Source organism: Chlorocebus sabaeus, chromosome 16, assembly GCF_047675955.1.
Source record: "Chlorocebus sabaeus isolate Y175 chromosome 16, mChlSab1.0.hap1, whole genome shotgun sequence".
In the NCBI taxonomy this organism is placed as follows: Eukaryota; Metazoa; Chordata; class Mammalia; order Primates; family Cercopithecidae; genus Chlorocebus; species Chlorocebus sabaeus.
Window position 1 is genome coordinate 65,054,245 of NC_132919.1, and position 18,693 is coordinate 65,072,937.

An 18,693-nucleotide genomic window follows, 5' to 3' on the forward strand; every position below is an offset into this window, starting at 1 on the left:
AACTTCGTCTTGAAAGTCCTTTCAAGTATGGAAACTAGTACGTTAGAATATGTTTTCCGTTTGTCAGGGTGGTCTGTAATTTCTGTTTTCTCTGCTTTTTGGGTCAGTTAAAGGACCACTATTTACAAAGGCTTAAGTGGGTGTGTTTTCCCTTTCCTCTTTTCTATAGGCTCTACTTGGTTCCTTTTCTAGCATACCGTCTGACCAATTTAGAAAATTTCAATTGTCTACAGGCGTTGTCAGTTAAAACTGTTTTTTAAACCTTCTATCAACAGTGAATACTTTTGAGTAGTAATTGTTTTCTGCCTAATACTAATTGTATTTGTTAGCATTTCGGTTTTGATCTAGAAAATTTTTACTTTTAATCCTGTAGTTTTAGAAGTATATTATTCCTTTATCTGTTTCTTTATATCAGTTTTTCCCATAATTGGGTAAATTCCTATTTTATAAAATACAAAGTATGTTTCTGTTTTTTCTACATAGTTTACTAGACATTTTTCCAATTAAAAAAATCTATTGTGAATTAAGAAACTTATTTTTTTTAAAAAAGTAAATATGAAATGTGATTCTTGAGTATGCATTGATCCTGATTTACCGTGTACATTGTCAATGGTTTGGACCATTTTCTTTGCTAACAGTTACATCATGTCATGTGATATGTGCAGTGTGATGTGTAGTTCTAAAAATAAGGCAAGGTAAAAATGCTCATCCCTTGGGAATTTAAAAAATGTATTATAAATGTGGAATAACTACCTTCAGTCGTGAAATTCTGAATTGGGTTTCCACTAGGTTTATGCAACAAAGTGTGCCGTACCTTTGACCTTTAGCATATTTGGTGTATTTGTTAGTACCTCATAATTTGAGGTGATTGACTTTATTTTATGAACTACTTGGAGGGAAACATTAAATGTTACAGAGGTTCTTAATGTCTGTATTATGGTGAAGATGGTTGTCTCTGATGACCACCTCATTTGAGTATATACAAGTGTCTGTGATTGTGATTGTGACTAGTTAAAAGAATGATCAGTTAAGAATTATTAGAGCTTTGTGGTAGGGTGGGATTTTCGGTCTTTCCATCTATATGAATCTACTGAAGTGAAGTATTTTAGAAGTTTTCTTGCATCATTTCTGAAAGCCACATTCAGAACATTCGTATTTGACTTTGGTGCTTTACCAGCGTGAGATGTTAAATTTTTGTCTGATTTTCTTTCCTTCTGCCTACACATGTTATTTCTCTGGTTAAACCTGCAGAGCACTCTTTGTTAGGTGAGTGTTTCCTGGTGAGGAAAATTCTGGAAGTTAAAAAATGAGTAGGCCTTTAGTTCACTTGTGAACTTATATCAAGGTAAGAAGAAAGTGAAATAACTGTACTAAACTTTTTTCTTCACTGCCACTAAGGCTGCTCTTCCATCTCTAGTAACGCTACTTTGTAACCATTGTCTCTACATCTTCTGAAGAGTATTGAGTTGACCGCAGATTTTAATTGCATTTTAAAGTAAGTTTTAGGTTCCTTCTGTTTGTTACTACCTGATTTGTGTAGTCTCTAAACATAGGGGTGTTGTGGTTGTTTGAGAAGGCATTTTAGTATTGAGTGGTTCTAATTAGGCCCCTTTGTGATTAAAGCTTAGCTCCTTGTTATATCAGACAAGCAATTTTTTTTTTTTTTTTTTGGAGACAGGATCTTGTCCTGTTGCCCATGCTGGAGTGCAGTGGTGCCATCTCAACTCATTGCAGCCTCCGCCTCCCAGGTTCAAGCGATTCTTGTGCCTCAGCCTCCTGAGTAGCAGGGACTACAGGCGTGTGCCACCACGCCCAGCTACGTTTTGTGTTTTTAGTAGAGATGGGGGTTTCACCATGTTGACCAGGCTGGTCTCCAACTCCTGACCTCGAGTGATCCACCTGCCTCGGCCTCCCAAAAGTGCTGGAATTACAGGCATGGACCACCACGCCTAGCCTAGACAAGCAATTTTTAAAATGTGCTTAAAAACACCAAACTAATCCACACTGGATTTTCCGAACAATAGTAATAGTAAACGCCATGTTTAAAGAGTAATGCTTATTCCTTTTATATTTTTTCAGCTGCTGGGGAGATGGGTAGGGGCTGTTTTTTTATTCTTGGCAAGTCCATTAAGACAGAGATAAGCGACTTTCTTTCTAGATAGATGTATATAGTTTTACGTTTTATTGTCCCTCTCCACCCCCCAACAAAGACCTCTCCGTTTCATCCCTTGAGTTTAGAGGGGAAGGACTAGGGGCAAACTGAGTATGTGGTTGTCTGTTAATTGCCCCAGAGTAAATCTTACTGAGTGGTTTAGAGATTGTTTCTTTTTCATTTTAGAGATGAGGTCTCCGGGTCTCGCTGTGATTCCCAGGCTGGCATGCATAGATGTAATCATGTGCTATAGTGCGCTATAGTTTAGAGTGCCTGAACTCCAGGGCTCAAGTGATCCTCCTGCTTTAGCCTCCTGAGCAACAGGAGCATTCAATCTTGTCTTTTTTTTTTTGAAACAGAATCTTCGCTCTGTTGCCCAGGCTGGAGTGCAATGGCACGTTCTGGGCTCACTGCAACCTCCGCCCCTAGGGTTCCAGCAATTCTCGTACCTCAGCCTCCCGAGTAGCCGGCATTACAGGTGCCCACCACCACGCCTGGCTAATTTTTTTCTATTTTTAGTAGAAATGGGGTTTCACCATGTTGGCCAGGCTGGTCTTGAACTCCTGACCTCAGGTGATCCACCCGCCTCAGCCTCCCAAAGTGCTAGGATTACATGCAGGAGCCATCTGGCCCGGCCCCTTGCTTGTCTTACTTAGAGTTTTAAAGCAGCTTTTTGTTTGTACTCTTTCTTCATTTTAAATGTTTCTACGTTGATTGATTTGATTATTGTACGTCTTGGGAAGCGTATTTAACCTTGGTGCCTCTTTACTTACTTACTTTAAGAAAGGAGTACAGGGCAGGTTCTTAAGTAAAATGGCCCCAAACAACCTGGCTTGCCTACTGTGTTAGTGCAAAGAACACTTGGACCATGTCTTTTTCCTAAAATTGGACTTTATAACTGTTTCTTGGAAGTCTGTTTTAAGACTTTTTTTAGTTCTCATGTTGCTTCTGAAGACGTATGTTTAAATTACAGTTTTTATGCTGATTAGTTGCGTATACGCCTCTGGGCATGCTAAAAGTTGTGCAGAACAATAGTTTATAACACAAGATTCCCTCATCAGTACTTCCCATTCCCTGAAATGTGAGGTCAAAACTCAGTTGAACCACACTATGGCTGTAGAAGACAGTGTGAATTAGAAAAGAGAAATATCCACTGTACTAGCGTTCACCAGCGTTTGAAGGCTATCAGAAGATATAGGAGGTAAGTGATATCCTTGGGTGTCACTTGCAGATTGAGGGGAGAATTGTGGGTCATAGGAGATGACTAGTATGGCAGGGGGTAACTGTTATTTGTTTCTTTGCTAAGCCTTGTGCCTTTTAGGATGTAGAACAAAATACCTAGGAGAAAGTAAGCCAAAAGGTGTGATTTACCAAAATACCTGGGCTCCAAAAAGAGCTGCAGTATATATTTTTCTTTATTAAGCATTTTCTTGTCTTTGGTAGAATAAAGGTAAAGCTAAAATAGAGTGCGGAAACTGACTTGACCAAAGTAGAAAACACAGCTCATGTTTATGAATGAAAAACAAATGAATTTGGGCAGTCTGAAAGAAAGAAATCAGACATTTTATATGAAGATTTTAAACCTTTATGCAAAGAGTCCCTTTAAGGTGGAGGAGACCTTTTAAATACTTGTTTCCCCATTTAGTAGCACAGTGTGGCAAAATAGTTGTTTAATAATTGTTACTTTCTGCAAGCCTTGCTTTTCCAAGATTTTAAGCCGCTTCCACAGAGTGTTAACATTTGGAAGCCCTTTACCAGGAAATTATTTAGTTATGTATTTTATTGTTGTTGACTGTGAACTTGCCCTTTTTTTATTTTCCTGGCTGTAATTTTTTTACAATTAAAGTTTCTTTCCAAGATTTTGAGAGTCAGGAAATGTAAAGTGGAGGTAGATTGAATGCAGTTTTATCTAAATGTTCTTTTAAAAACTCTGGTTCTTGTAACTTGAACCAGGAATCCAAAATGAGATCTTACTCTGAATTTTAATTACAGCAGATTCTGCTCTTATTTGGAAAAAGTTGCTTGAGTGACATCAAACTTAATGGAGTCCCTCACCTTTTAATTCCTTTTTAAAAAGGGAACAGCTTAAGGTTTGACTTGGTTAAAGTATTAGGGAATAAAAAAGATGAATAACAATTTTGTTGTTAGGACGTTAAACCAAAAATTGCTAACAACTCATATCCAGACTTTCCTCTTGCTACTTGTTATTTGGCCTTTGTGACTGTTTGTTAGCACCTCCACCAGAGGGTGTGAAGGGAAAGAGGCTCAATGCCTCTTTACTGTAGCTGGTTTCTGGTTTGCTAGTCTAGGAGAGACACTTCATAGAAATACCAGTCTGGGCTGGGTGCGGTGGCTCACGCCTGTAATCCCAGCACCTTGGGAGGCCGAGGCGGATCCCCTGAGGTCAGGAGTTTGAGACCAGCCTGGCTAACATGGTGAAGCCCTGTCTCTACTAAAAAAAAAAAAAAAAAAAAAAAATTACAGAAAAAATTAGCTGGACATGGTGGTGCATGCCCATAGTCCCAGCAGCTCAAGAGGCTAAGGCAGGAGAATTGCTTGAACCTGGGAGGCGGAGGTTGTAGTGAGCTGAGATCACATCACTGCACTCCAGCCTGGGCAACAGAGAGAGACTCTGTCTCAAAAAAAAAAGAAAATAAATACTAGCCTAATAAGTTGAACTGTCAGGAAAGTTTCATTAAACTCTCCATTTGTTACCATGGAGAACTGAAGCTCTTTGAAGACCTTAAGCATGTCTCCAAAAAATTGGACTGTATTTTTTTTGCACTTAGTGATTTACTCCTTACCCCTTGCCTCCCAAGAGAATGAAAAATGGATATAAGTATTAACATTAACATGTAAGACTTAATATTTTATTGGCATTGGAAAAATGTACTTTTAAAAGTCATTAATTTACTTTTTTTTTTTTTTTTTGAGACGGAGTCTCGCTCTACCTCCCAGGCTGGAGTGCAGTGGCCGGATCTCAGCTCACTGCAAGCTCCGCCTCCCGGGTTCATGCCATTCTCCTGCCTCAGCCTCCTGAGTAGCTGGGACTACAGGCGCCCACCACCTCGCCCGACTAGTTTTTTGTATTTTTTAGTAGAGACGGGATTTCACCGTGTCAGCCAGGATGGTCTCGATCTCCTGACCTCGTGATCCGCCCGTCTCGGCCTCCCAAAGTGCTGGGATTACAGGCTTGAGCCACCGCGCCCGGCCTAATTGACTTTTCTCTAAAGGGATAAAGTAGGTTTCAGTGGGAACTCAGGAATTTGGCCATGGACCTTTAGAATTCTTTTTTTTTTTTTTGAGGCGGAGTCTCGCTCTATCCCTTAGGCTGGAGTGCAGTGGTGCCATCTCAGCTCACTACAAGCTCTGCCTCCCAGGTTCACGCCATTTTCCTGCCTCAACCTCCTGAGTAGCTGGGAGTACAGGCGTCCGCCACCACGCCCAGCTAATTTTTTTTTTTTTGTATTTTTAGTAGAGACGAGAAACCGTGTTAGCCAGGATGGTCTCGATCTCCTGACCTCGTGATCCGCCCGTCTCGGCCTCCCAAAGTGCTGGGATTACAGGCGTCAGCGACCGCACCTGGCCTCCTTTAGAATTCTTAAAATCTTCAAGAAGTCGCTGATTTTAGGATTGTGCAGGAGCACTTACACCAACTATTAGGGCTTGTTGGAAAGAGATATGATAAAAAGTATAATTTTTTTTCTCTTTGTCTTTTGTGAGCTAAAGACTGGTAGGAAATTTGAATTCAGTCATAGCACAAAAATAGGATAAACACCATTAATAGTTTGATATATAGACATCCTTCAGAAAAAAATGTTTTCTTGAGATAGTATCTTGCTGTGTTGCCTAGGCTGGTCTTGAACTCCTGGACCCAGGCAGTCCTCCCCAGCAGTCCTCCCACCTTGGCTTCTAGAGTAGCTGATATTACAGGCATGAGCCATGGTGCCCAGCCTATCCATGTATATATATTTAATGGGATCATAGTTGTTATATGGCTTGATCTTTTTAATTAGTTTTTTTTTTTGTATTACAGTTCTTGAGTGAAAGCATTGTGTATACATCTTTGAGTACCTATGAGAATATTTCTGTTGGATAGATTTCTAGAAGTGCGGTTGCTGGGTAAAAGTTTGAGCATTTACATTTGTGATTTTGATGGCTATTACTTTTATAATACTATGTAACCAAATTTAATAATAGCTTAAAAAGTGTAATTAAAAAGTTTCCCAGTCTGGGTACAGGTGCTTGGTCAAGTAAATAACTGGAACTTGTGGTGGGTGAAGTCTATCCTAGGTTCAGCTGATGCCTGTTCTTGTTCGGTGGTTGATCACTTCAGACATCCCCATTAACATCCTAATGGATCTTCATCTGATGGGTTTAGCATAGAATGCTCAGGTTGCTTAGTGTGTGTTGGTCCGCTGTTTGCCAGGCATTGTGCTGCATGTAGGGGACAGAGATAAAACAAGCTATAACCCTCCTTTTTAAGAAGTACATAGTCGGACAGTCACGGTGGCTCATGCCTGTAATCCCAGCACTTTGGGAGGCCGAGGCTGGCGAATCACGAGGTCAGGACTTTGAGACCAGCCCGGCCAACATGGTGAAACCCTGTTTCTACTGAAAAATACAAAAAATTAGCTGGATGTGGTGGTGGGTGCCTGTAATCCTAGCTACTCGGGAGGCTGAGGCAGAAGAATTGCTTAAACTCAGGAGGCGGAGGTTGCAGTGAGCCGAGATTGTGCCACTGCACTCCAGCCGTGGTGACAATGAGAGGTTGTGTCTCAAAAAAAAAAAGTACATAGTTTAGGGAAGAAAGAGATGGCAAATTTGTGAGTTTATATTGTACCATGAGTAATAGCCAGGGTGTCATGGGAGTGCAGTAAGAGCCTAGAGGGAGGGACCCCACCTCAACCTGGGAGTAATGGGGAATACTTGAAAGAGCATGTAACCTTGAGCTGAACCTTGAAAGAGTAGCATGAGTAAAGGTGCAGGGGCGTAGAAGAGCCAGGGAAAGTACGTTTCACGTGGCTGTAGTGAGGACAGGCTGGAGATGAGGTCGATTGTAAAAAGGGTCGATTGTAAAAAGGGGGCAGATAATGGTGTGTGGGGAATTTGGACTCATCCTTACTCTAGAGTCAGTGAACGATTTTAAACGGTTAGATTTAGGTTTACCCCCTCCTTTCTTTTTTTCTTCCCTTTCTAATAATCATTTTGGGTAGTGTACGCTAGATTAGATAGGCTTGCTGAGACAGGAAGAAGGAAGAATAGTTGGGAGATTATTACTGCCTGAATTACTGTAGTACACAGTGAGGTTCTGCACTAGGGCAGTGGCACTAAGGATGGAATGAATGTGCCTATCATTCTGTGTGTTGCCAACTCTCACCCTCTGTGCACCAACTCACCCTTCAAAATTCAGTTAGTATGTTATCTTTTCTAGAAGCCTTCCTTGACCCCTTCAGGTGAAATACAGTACTGTATCAATCAAGGCTACCTTCACACCTAATTTATATTTTACTATCTTGTATCTGGCATTTAGTAGATGTTTACATTAAATATTTATGGTAAAAAGTAAGTTGGTGATTTGAGGTCATGATTCACTCACATAGACAATGTTGAGGAGCAGAAGGAAGTTTTAGATTTGGTGTTGGGGCGGGGAATGGGTTTTGAATATGGTATGCTTGAAGTAGTTGTATAGGCAATGCTGAATTCTACTCATTTCTTTCTTTTTTTTTTTTTTGGAGACAGTCTCATTCTGTCACCCAAGCTGGAGTGCAGTGGTGTGATCTCAGCTCACTGCAGCCTCTGCCTCCCGGATTCAAGTGATTCTCGTACCTCAGCCTTCTGAATAGCTGGGATTACAGGCATGCACTACCACACCCGGCTAATTGTTTCTATTTTTATTATAGTAGAGATGGGTTTCGCTGTGTTGGCCTGGCTGTTCTCGAACTCCTGACCTCAAGTAATCTGCCTGCCTTGGCCTCCCAAAGTGCTGGAATTACAGGCGTGAGCCACCTTTCCCAGCCCTACTCCCTCCCTTCCTATACTCCTTCCCTCCCTCCCTCCTCCTTTCCCTCCTTTTCTTCTCTCCCCTCCTCTCCTCTCCCCTCCCTTCTCTCTCTCCCCCTCCCCTCTCCCCTCTCTTCTCTCCCGTCTCCTCTTTTCCTTCTTTTGAGACAGAATCTCACTCTGTAACCCAGGCTGGAGTGCAGTGGCATAATCACAGCTCACTGCAACCTCCACCCGCCAGGCTCAAGTGACCCTCCCACTATGCCCAGCTAATTATTATTTTGTTGGAGACTGGGTCTCAGTGTGTTGTCTAGGCTGGTCTCAGACTACTCCTCCTGGGCTCAGGCAATCCTCCTGCCTTGGCCTCCCAAGTGTGAGCCACCATGCTTGGCCATCATTTACTTTAAAAAAAGAAGTGTTTTTGTTTGGGTGGCTTTTTTGATGGGACTATGTTGCCTAGGCTGGCCTTGAACTCCTTGGCTGAAGCCATCCTCCTGCCTCCTGAGTAACTGGGAATACAGGTGCCTGCCACTGCACGCAACTCCTACTCATTCTTTAGGTTTCACCCTAGATGTTCTTTTTTCTGAAAAGCCTTTTCTGACTCCGCCTACTTCTCAGCCTGTATGAGGATTGTCCCCTGACCCCAAATCACACAGTAGTGTCTGTCTTTACTTCTGCTTGTCATCCTTGTATGTACTTACTGTGGTGCTTTGAATACTCTAGGCATTTTAATATTTATTGGAGATACTCAGTAGGTAGTTGGTGTTCTTTGACTTTCCTCTAAAGACTAAAATTCAGAATTTACTGTCAGGCAGTTGGGACCCTTTCAGTTTAAGCCTTAAACTATCTAGTGTAGTAGTAAAAAGCGTCGGCTTTAGCATTATGAATCCTGCCCCTGCAACTTCGTAGTTGTGTGATCATGGTCAAATTACTTAACTTCTTTGAGCATCTATAAAATGAGGACAGTAGTACTTACCTTACATTGTTATTGTGAAGATTAAATAAGAGAGTATATGTAAGGTATTAGCATAGTAGTTGACATAGTAAAAGGCTAGTTAATGTTGGTGAACAACATTTGTAATAACCTATCCTGCACTCAGGAATGATTCCTTTAGTAATATAAAGCTTTTTCAGTTAAGAAGTCCTGTTGGCCAAGGAGATTGATGATGGTCTTGTGGGGTGACACACATTATCTCTTTGTTTTATAGTAAAATTATTGTCTCTCCTTCCCCATTGTATTCCACAACAAATCTACTTTTGTTTATGTGTAAAATAAATACTTTGCAGTACATTCCGTAATGTAGCTTGCAGCACTTCATCACAGATCAGTGTGTAGCTGTTCTTTTCCTCTCTTTCTCTTCAGAAGCTCTACGTATACCACCCGATTCATACAACTTGTTCTATGGATCATGCCTCACGTCTTTCCCATTATTTTGATTGTGTCAATTTTTTGATTCATGTTTCCTCCTCTTTCTCAGTAAAATTTTACACTTGAGGGAAACCCCCACGAGGCCTTTTTGACTTCTCTAGTCCAGTCATTTAGGGCTTACAGTGCTTACTATGTACCAAGCTCTGGATAAAGTTAGCATGCTAAAGAAGGGTGCTGTTAAGGAACTTTGTCTTGGAAATAGAATTAGTTAACAATTAGGGAAAATTCAGATAATTTGAACTGAATGACAGTGACTTTAAGTGCATTATACAATTCAAGCAGGAAGAAAGTGATATGAATTGAAAGAGTCTAAGAAGTTTGTGGAGATGCTATGTATTGAAAACTTAGTAAGTTTGGGGACAAAAAAAAAAAATAGAAGAAGGAGCTTCCAGGTAGAGGTAGCAACATAGGCAAAGATATGGAGTTGGGAATCTGTGGGGAGTTCTGGGTCTGTATCAATTGATGTACTTGCTCTGACATTATTATAAGTCTCATCTTGAAGAATGTGAACTCATTAAAAAGGTGTGAGGGGCTGGGTATGGTGGCTCACGCCTGTAATCCCAGCACTTTGGGAGGCTGAGGCAGGTGGATCACCTGAGGTCAGGAGTTGGAAACCAGCCTGGCCAACGTGGTGAAACTCCGTCTCTACTAAAAATACAAAAAAGTTAGCTGAATGTGGTGGCGGGCACCTGTATAATCCCAGCTGCTCAGGAGGCTGTGGTAGGAGAATCGCTTGTACCTGGGAGGCAGAGGTTGCAGTGAGCTGAGGTCGTGCCATGGCACTCCAGCCTGGTGGACAAGAGAGGGACTTCGTCTCCCAAAAAAAAAAAAAAAAAGTGTGAGGAACTCATTCAGAGTAGGAAAGTGAGATGATTAAAAGGTAAAGGAAAGTTTGGGGCACTGAGGCACTAGTCAGGAAGCTGTTGTGATAATCTAGACAGGAGCTGATGGATTGGATTGATAGTGTTAGAAATACGAAGATGATATACCAAACCTGAAAAGCTTTGTGAGAAACGAAGAAGTGAAAAATGAAGGATTTCATCACAAAGGAGATGAAATTATGAAGGAAAAGAGAGGTTTCTTTCCGTTCTTTATAAACCATCACATTTTTGTTTGTCATGTATTTGGCCTTTTTGTTAGACTTTGGCCCCTTCACATTTCTGGATTTAAGCTTTGGTAGAGAATTTGACTATTATATTCTGGTTGAAGTTCTCATTGCATCTTATCTGGATTATTGTAGTAACTTCTTTATTGGTCTTTGCCATCTGTAGATGCTTTTTTACTTTTAATCCATCCTACCCAACTGGTCTCTCTAAAGCACAGTCTGATGTTTCACTCCCATTTAAAAAATGTTTAATGATGTTCTGCTGTCATTATATATATATACACACATACATATGTATGTATATGTGTGTGTGTATATATGTAATTTTTATTTTTCAGAGACTCGATCTTGCTATGTTGACCAGGCTCGTCTCAAACTCCTGGCCTCAAGCAATCCTCTTGACTTGGCCTCCCAGAGTGCTGGGATTACATGCCTAAGCCACTGCACCTGGCCTTTGCTGTCCTTTTTTGTTTGTTTGTTTTTGAGACAGAGCCTCTCTTTGTCGCCCTGGCTGAAGTGCACAGGTTCAGTTTCAGCTCATTGCAGCCTCCCCCTCCCAGGTTCAGGTGGTTCTCGTGCCTTAGCCTCCCTAGTAGCTGGGACTACAGGCACCTGCCACCATGCCCGGCTAATTTATTTTATTTTTATTTTTATTGTTTATTTATTTTTTTGAGATGGAGTCTCACTTTTGTCACCCAGGCTGGAGTGCCATGGCGCAATCTTGGCTTACTGCAACCTCCGCCTCCTGGGTTCAAGCGATTCTCCTACCACAGCCTCCCGAGCAGCTGGGATTACAGGTGCCCACCACCACACCCAGTTAATTTTTTTGTATTTTTAGTAGAGACAAGGTTTCACCATGTTGGCCAGTCTGGTTTCGACCTCCTGACCTCAGGGGATCCACCTGCCTCGACCTCCCAAAGTGCTGGGATTGCAGGTGTGAGCCACTGCACCTGGCCCCTCTACTGTCTTTAAGTCTGAATTAAGGCTATTTAAGGCTGTCCATTAAGGATCTGGCTTCAAACTGCCTTTCCACCTTCTTTCTACTGCTTCCTCTATTAAAATATGCTTTATATTTTAAGCAAATTGTTAATTTTTTTATTTTTATTTTTTGAGATGGAGTCTCACTCTTGTTACCCAGGCTGGAGTGCAGTGGCGTGATCTCGGCTCACTGCAACCTCCGCCTCCTGGGTTCAAGCAATTCTCCTGCCTCAGCCTTCCAAGTAGCTGGAAGTACAGGCGCCCACCACCACACTCGGCTAATTTTTGGTAATTTTAGTAGAGACGGGGTTTCGCCATGTTGGCCAGGCTGGTCTCCTGATCTCAGGTAATCTACCTGCCTCGGCCTCCCGAAGTCCTGGAATTATAGGCATGAGCCACCGCGCCTGGCCCAAGTTGTTCTTTTAACCTTCAGAATGTTGCCTTTTCCCACACAGCCTTGCCTTTCTTATGCCATTTCCTTTCCCTAGAATGCCACATTACCATTCTCTTGTCCTAGCCTATTACATAATGACATTTTAGCTAATTTTCAAGTCTCAGCTAAAATTGGGGCAACTTCGTGGATACTTCCCTAATCATCCTTCCTCCTGTTTCTTTCCTTCCTTTGTGTAGAGTAACGAGGTAATGGTGAAGGAAGAGGTTGGTAGAAGCCACATTATGGGCACACTTTTCATCCCTGTCTGATTTTTGCTTTTGTTTTCAGTGCACGTGCGGTTGTAACACTTGTTGGCCACCCAGATGACCTATCCCTTCCTCTTTGTTCTCTGCAGCTTAATATTTTTGCAAGGTGGATGCTTCCAGGTTATTCTTGTGTATCTGGAGTCTTGTCTTGGGAATTTACCGGGAATAAATGAGGTTTTCATTTGTGGGTGTGGAGTTAATTCTGACTTACAGTATTTGAAGCAGCTGGATACGTTTTGCTTTTGAAAGAGTATATAGATGTGTGTGTATGATCTTTATCTCTAGTATATGGTTCTCTATTGGGAGGTGTGATGTTGAGCCCCCCAACTCCCGTATTTGACATGTCTGGAGACATTTTTAATTGTCATAATTTTTAGAAGGGTACTACTAGCATCTAGCAGGTAGAAACCAGAGATGTTGCTAAACATGCTACTGCCGGGATAGCCCCCGTAATAGATTACTCGTTGTGAGATGTCAATACTGCTGAGATTGAGAAATTCTATCCTAGAAGAATGTTTTTGCTTCGCAAGTGCCACTTGTGTTAGGTAGAAGTTTGTCCTTGGACCGACAGTGCAATTTAGAATAATATAATTAACATAGGAAGGGATCCTAGAGGTCACATATTTGAACTTTATCCCAACTTGTATTTCTCACAATGATGTTTTGCATGATATTAATAGATGTAATGGGAAAAAGTGCTTGTTAAATAAGTTTGGTAAAGGTAAACATTTGCATATTCAGTATGATGCAGTACGTTGTGAGTCTCCATCTGGGAAGTTTTTCTGAAATGTGTTTGCTTGCTGAGTGCATTTAACATCTTCCAGACCCTAAAATACTTCCTTGAAAGTGAGAGAAACTATTGATTATCTAGCCCAACCTTTTATGGCTAAATGACCTTGAATAGGTAGCCTTTTCTTTTATCTGTACAAGCTTACTGCAGAATCTCAATTTGTGTGAGTAACAGCAGGTGTAGCAGCTCCATCTGTATTTGTCAGATTATAGTTTACTAACTGAATGAACTAAAAATTGGGATATTTGGGGCTTGAATTTTTATTCTGAATGTACAGTCTGACATTATCCCCACTGGTAAATTAGAAATTACAATCTCAGCCCTAATTCTACTGCCCAGGTCGTTATGAGGATTAATCAGTTAATTATAGCTTTTAATGCTTTGTATTCTTTGGAGAAAGGTGATTTATCAGATAGGCTGTTGTGCTGTTTGTGTAGAACTGCTTCCTTTTTTTTGGTGTTTTTTTGTGTGTGTGTTTTTCTTTCCTTTAGCCCTGAACTTGCTTCTGTAAGAACTGCTTAAATTTGACAGTCTTTACCTGCTTTACATTGTCGATGATTGAAGCTTTTTGGATTTTGTAGGGGTCAAGTGGGATAGAAATTATTGTTTTGCTCTGTATATTAAATTTAAGAATGTTACTATGGGCTGGGCGCGGTGGCTCATGCCTGTAATCCCAGCGCTTTGGGAGGCCAAGGTGGGCAGATCAGGAGGTCAGGAGATCGAGACCATCCTGGCTAACACAGTGAAACCCTGTCTCTACTAAAAATACAAAAAATTAGCTGGGCATGGTGGTGGGCACCTGTAGTTCCAGCTACTCAGGAGGCTGAGGCAGGAGAATGGCGTGAACCCGAGAGGTGGAGCTTGGCAGTGAGCTGAGATTGTGCCACTGCACTCCAGCCTGGGCGACAGAGCAAGACTCCGTCTCAAAAAAAAAAAAAGAATGTTACTGTGATTTTGTTTTACTTGGAATTTTTGGCTCTTTAAGCATTTCCATTAGTTTCTTTTTGTTTCTCTCCATTTTATTGTACAAGTTAGTACATGTTTATGGTGGAGACTTTACATAAGCCAAGAAACAAAAGACAAGAATCTTACCAATGACTTTTTAAAGCAAAATTGACATGATACTGTGTTTTGTTTTATAACTTTTTTCATTTAATAATGAAGCAAGCACTTTTCCATGTTAGTAAATATAGCTCTGCAACACTTATGGTTGCGCAGTATTCCATTGTATGGATATTTAATAATTTAACTGAGTTTTTGGTGTTCAGTTTTCTTTTTATTATAAACAACATTATGAAATATTAAAAGTAAGTCTAGACATAACAGGGAAAAGAGTAAAGTACTAAACTTAGGTAGTGGTTTATGGCGATTGTAGCTAATTGCAAACTAGGTGCATTTTTCCTGTGCATTAAAAAGCCATGGAAATTTATTCCTTCTATGTTAGCTTTTTGTTTCCAGTGTAATAACGGTGCAAATAATACTGGGTGGTTGCACCCGGTACATGGCCAAGTAATTGAAAGTATTTTATTTCATCATGATGGCATCCTTGTGGGAAAGGCTGTGTTACTTGTAGATGAGGAAACTTAAACAAAATAGTTAAGTAACCTACAGGAGGTGGAGCCAGGATGGGAACTGAGATATCGCTCACTTGAGCCAGTGCTCCTCTTATGAATATCTTTGGGGGTAATGTTGAATCTCAGCTAGTATTTCAAGTCAATAAGGGGAGGGATCTGGAGTTGTCTTCTTTTTTTTTTTTTTTTTTTTCCTTTCACAATGGTATTTCTTTGGTATAGAAATCCCAAGGTTTAGGAGTTAGGAATGGGAATTTCTTCTGAAAAAGTGGTAACTTTTTCCTCTGCTCTGCACTTTCTTCCCTCCCCCACCCCCTTATTTAGATGATTGTTTTGATAACTATACTATGCTGTGTATCCTATGGTGATATTGAAACCAAGTAGAAAGTGCAAATCAAACTATTGCCTTTGAAGTGTATATGTTAATGTCAAGTTCATAGACATCATTTCAGAGAAGTCTTGGAGTAGATGGGATTTATATTTATTTATTTATTTAAGATGGAGTCTTGCTCTTGTTGCCCTGGCTGGAGTGCAGTGGTGCAGTCTTGACTCATTGCAACCTCTGCCGCTTGGGTTCAAGCGATTCTCATGTCTCAGCTTCCTGAGTAGCTGGGATTACAGGTGCTGGCCACCACACTCAGCTAATTTTTGTGTTTTTAGTAGAGACAGGGTTTCACCATGTTGACCAGGCTGGTCTTGAACTCCTGACCTCAGGTGATCCGCCTGCCTTGGCCTCCCAAAATGCTGGGGTTACAGGTGTGAGCCACTGCGCCCAGCCAGAGTAGATGGGATTTAAGCCAGCATTTTTCTTAAAGTTGTAAGCTTTAAATAATTGAATAATTTCAGAATAACTTTGATAAGTTTACTACTTAAGCACCCTCTGTGGTGTGATGTTAATTATGACCTTATTTTTCATTTGTGCTCGAGTAAGCCTGGGTTTTCCTAAGTTTTATATAAGTCATAAAGCATATCTGAGCCCTTGCCTGGGTCCTCAGAGGGAAGCTGTTTCCTGCGCTTGCTAAGTCTTACTGTAGTGATCTCAGGCAGTAGGGTACAACTACTCTTCAAATGTTGTATTAATCATCTGGCACCAATAATATGCCTCCTTGCATTGCTCATATCAGCTACATATTGACATTCAAAAGAGGAGGAGATTGAAAGCAAATACCTGATAGTGATTTTTGTTTGTCTATGGGAAAAACCCTTTGCATATTATAAAACTGACTCAGAATATTTTGAACAACTATCTTGGTCTAGCTTGACTGGTCTGTAACACAGTGTTTAATAATATATTAGGAATTAGTATTATATTTAAAATTAGAAATGAGAAAAGACAACATAGAATAATTTGTGCCACACAGAATGCCATATGCCAGAAAGCACACAGGAGAAAACTCCATAAGCCCTGAAAATCTAGTTCTTTTATAGAATGTTGGTTAAAATACAACCCTGGGACAAGAAACTTATGGTATTAGTAATTATATGAGGCCAGGCACAGTGGATCACACCTGTAATCCTAGCATTTGGGGATGCTGAGGCAAGTGGATCACCTGGGGTCAGGAGTTCGAGACCTGCCTGACCAACATGGTATTAAAAATACAAAAATTATCTGGGCACGGTGACACATGCCTGAAGTCCCAGCTACTCGGGAGGCTGAAGCAGGAGAATCACTGGAACCCAGGAGGCGGAGGTTGCAGTGATCCAAGATTGCGCCATTGCACTCCAGCCGGGGCAACAGAGCGAGACTACATCTCAAAAAAAAAAAAAAAAAAAAAAAATACACAGCAATAGACAGATTTGACCCATGCGTGTATTGGTGCTTTTATGAATAATGTTTTCTCATTTATTTGAGTATTTTTATGTTAATGATCCGAATTGTCATACTATAAAGGAGCTTACTCTAGTGCTGTAGGGCCTACCATCCCATGTTGGTATTGCTCCAAAGATAAACTTTTTTGACTAAATTGGAGATTGCCCTCATTTGGGGTAGGGAATGGGGGTGCTTAGTCCAGTGATTTAACAAGCATTTTGGTCTCAGGACCCCTTTTTCACTCTTAAAATTTGTTGAGAACAGCGTGTAACTTGTTTTTCTTAGAAACTTGGAGAAATTTTTAAAAATACTTAATAAGTAATTCAGGCTGGGCATGGCGGCTCATGCCTATAATCCCAGGAGTTTGGGAGGCTGAAGCTGGGAGTTTGATACCAGCCTGGGCAACAGAGTGAGACTCCATCTCTACAAAAATTCAAAACATTAGCTGGGCATGGTGGCAAGCACCTATAGTCCCAGCTACTGGGAGGCTGAAGCAGGAGGATCACTTGAGCCCAGGAGGTTGAGGTTTCAGTGAGTCATGATTGTGCCTCTGCACTCTAGTCTGGGTGACAGAGCTAGACCCTGTTTGAAAATAACAGCAACAAATAAATGATCTGTCTTGCACTTGAACATTCACTGGACATTTTATTGTTCACTAGGTTACGCAGCTCTTCCAAATGTTACACATTACATTATGTGGAATCAAAAATTCACATTCATTAATATCGTCACAAGTCTGTCAAATCAGAAATGGCTTTTAAAATATTGGGAAAGTCCGAGTGCAGCAGCTCACACCTATAATCCCAGCACTTTGGAAGGCCGAGGTGGGCGGATCATGAGGTCAAGAGATTATGACCATCCTGGCCAAAATGGTGAAACCCCGTCTCTGCTGAAAATATAAAAAATAGCCGGGCGTGGTGGCGCACACCTGTAGTCCCAGCTACTCGGGAGGCTGAGGCAGGAGAATCACTTGAACCCAGCAGGCAGAGGTTGCAGTGAGCTGAGATCGCACCACTGCACTCCAGCGTGGCGGCAGAGCGAGACTCCGTCACACACACACACACAAACACACACACCCCAAATAAAATCTTGGGAAAATGTTTAAGTTCATGATTGTTGATACAGTTTTCAAAAACACGAATCTTTACTTTAAAAAATGAGATTTTATTATTGGCAGCAAATATATCATCATTGGTTTTCCTTGAAGTGACAAGTTCACTTTGTTCATTTGCAAGAAAATGTCTGCTAGTGAAAGAGGTTTCAGATAATCAGTTTGTCAGTAGTTCTACCAAGTAAAAATAGTGTTCCATGAGCAAAGCTCTAGTTTATTTTGCAACTCAGTTGTACTGTACTTTTTCCTGAGAATTCATAAAGCAGCAGAGTGCTTATGCATACTTTCCCTTTCATCACAAAAAATACTTTTAAAAAATGCACTAAAGGCTCAAGATAATTAATAATTTTTGCTGCTTCGTCAAGGACATCTTAAGTGGAACTCCCTTAAAAAAAAAACTGAGTGGAGAGTGTAATGACTATTGGTATAGTTTGGTGCCTCTGCCTTGATTTGTGCTAATAATGTGCCAGCAGTTTTGTTCACCTTTGTTTTTGTATTCTGATTGCAAATATCAACACAGGGAAAAAGGCAGATAATATTCTAGTATTGCTATGAAAATACCTTTGATTTCACGAACCTCCAAAATAGTCTGTGAGATCCCCAGAAGTCCAGAGACCACACTTTAAAGAAGACTGGCTTGGTTCTTTACGTATGTTTCTTTTGACTCCCAGACCACATAGATCAAGGAGGGGATCAAACAGAGGCAAATGACTGGGGTTTTTAGCTTGATTACTAAATAAAAGCAGTGCCATTACCTAAGATAATGAAACAGGATGCGGAATAGTGTGCTGGAAGGAGGAAGTGAATTCTGAGCTTCAGGTGGCTTGAGGAACATAGAAGTATGGGAATCTTAATGTTAGTGCAGCTCAGAAGTTTTTCTTAGGGTTAGGTAACCTCACCATACTAGTGGTTTTTGAGAGAGAAGAGGGCAGAAGAGACCTTGTGCAGCACCAACATTTACGGGTCCAGGAGGAGGAGAAGAGGATGATAGTATAAGGACATCAGGAAAGAATTAGAAGGATATCGGTATTGTCCAGTGCTTCGG

General features: G+C 41.0%; 1 protein-coding gene across 20 annotated transcripts in view; it reads left to right on the plus strand.

Annotated features, from left to right (window-relative positions):
- The window catches only part of KANSL1 (KAT8 regulatory NSL complex subunit 1), a 199,745-nt gene that overhangs the window by 35,720 nt on the left and 145,332 nt on the right, over positions 1–18,693 (plus strand). The window lies entirely within an intron of this gene.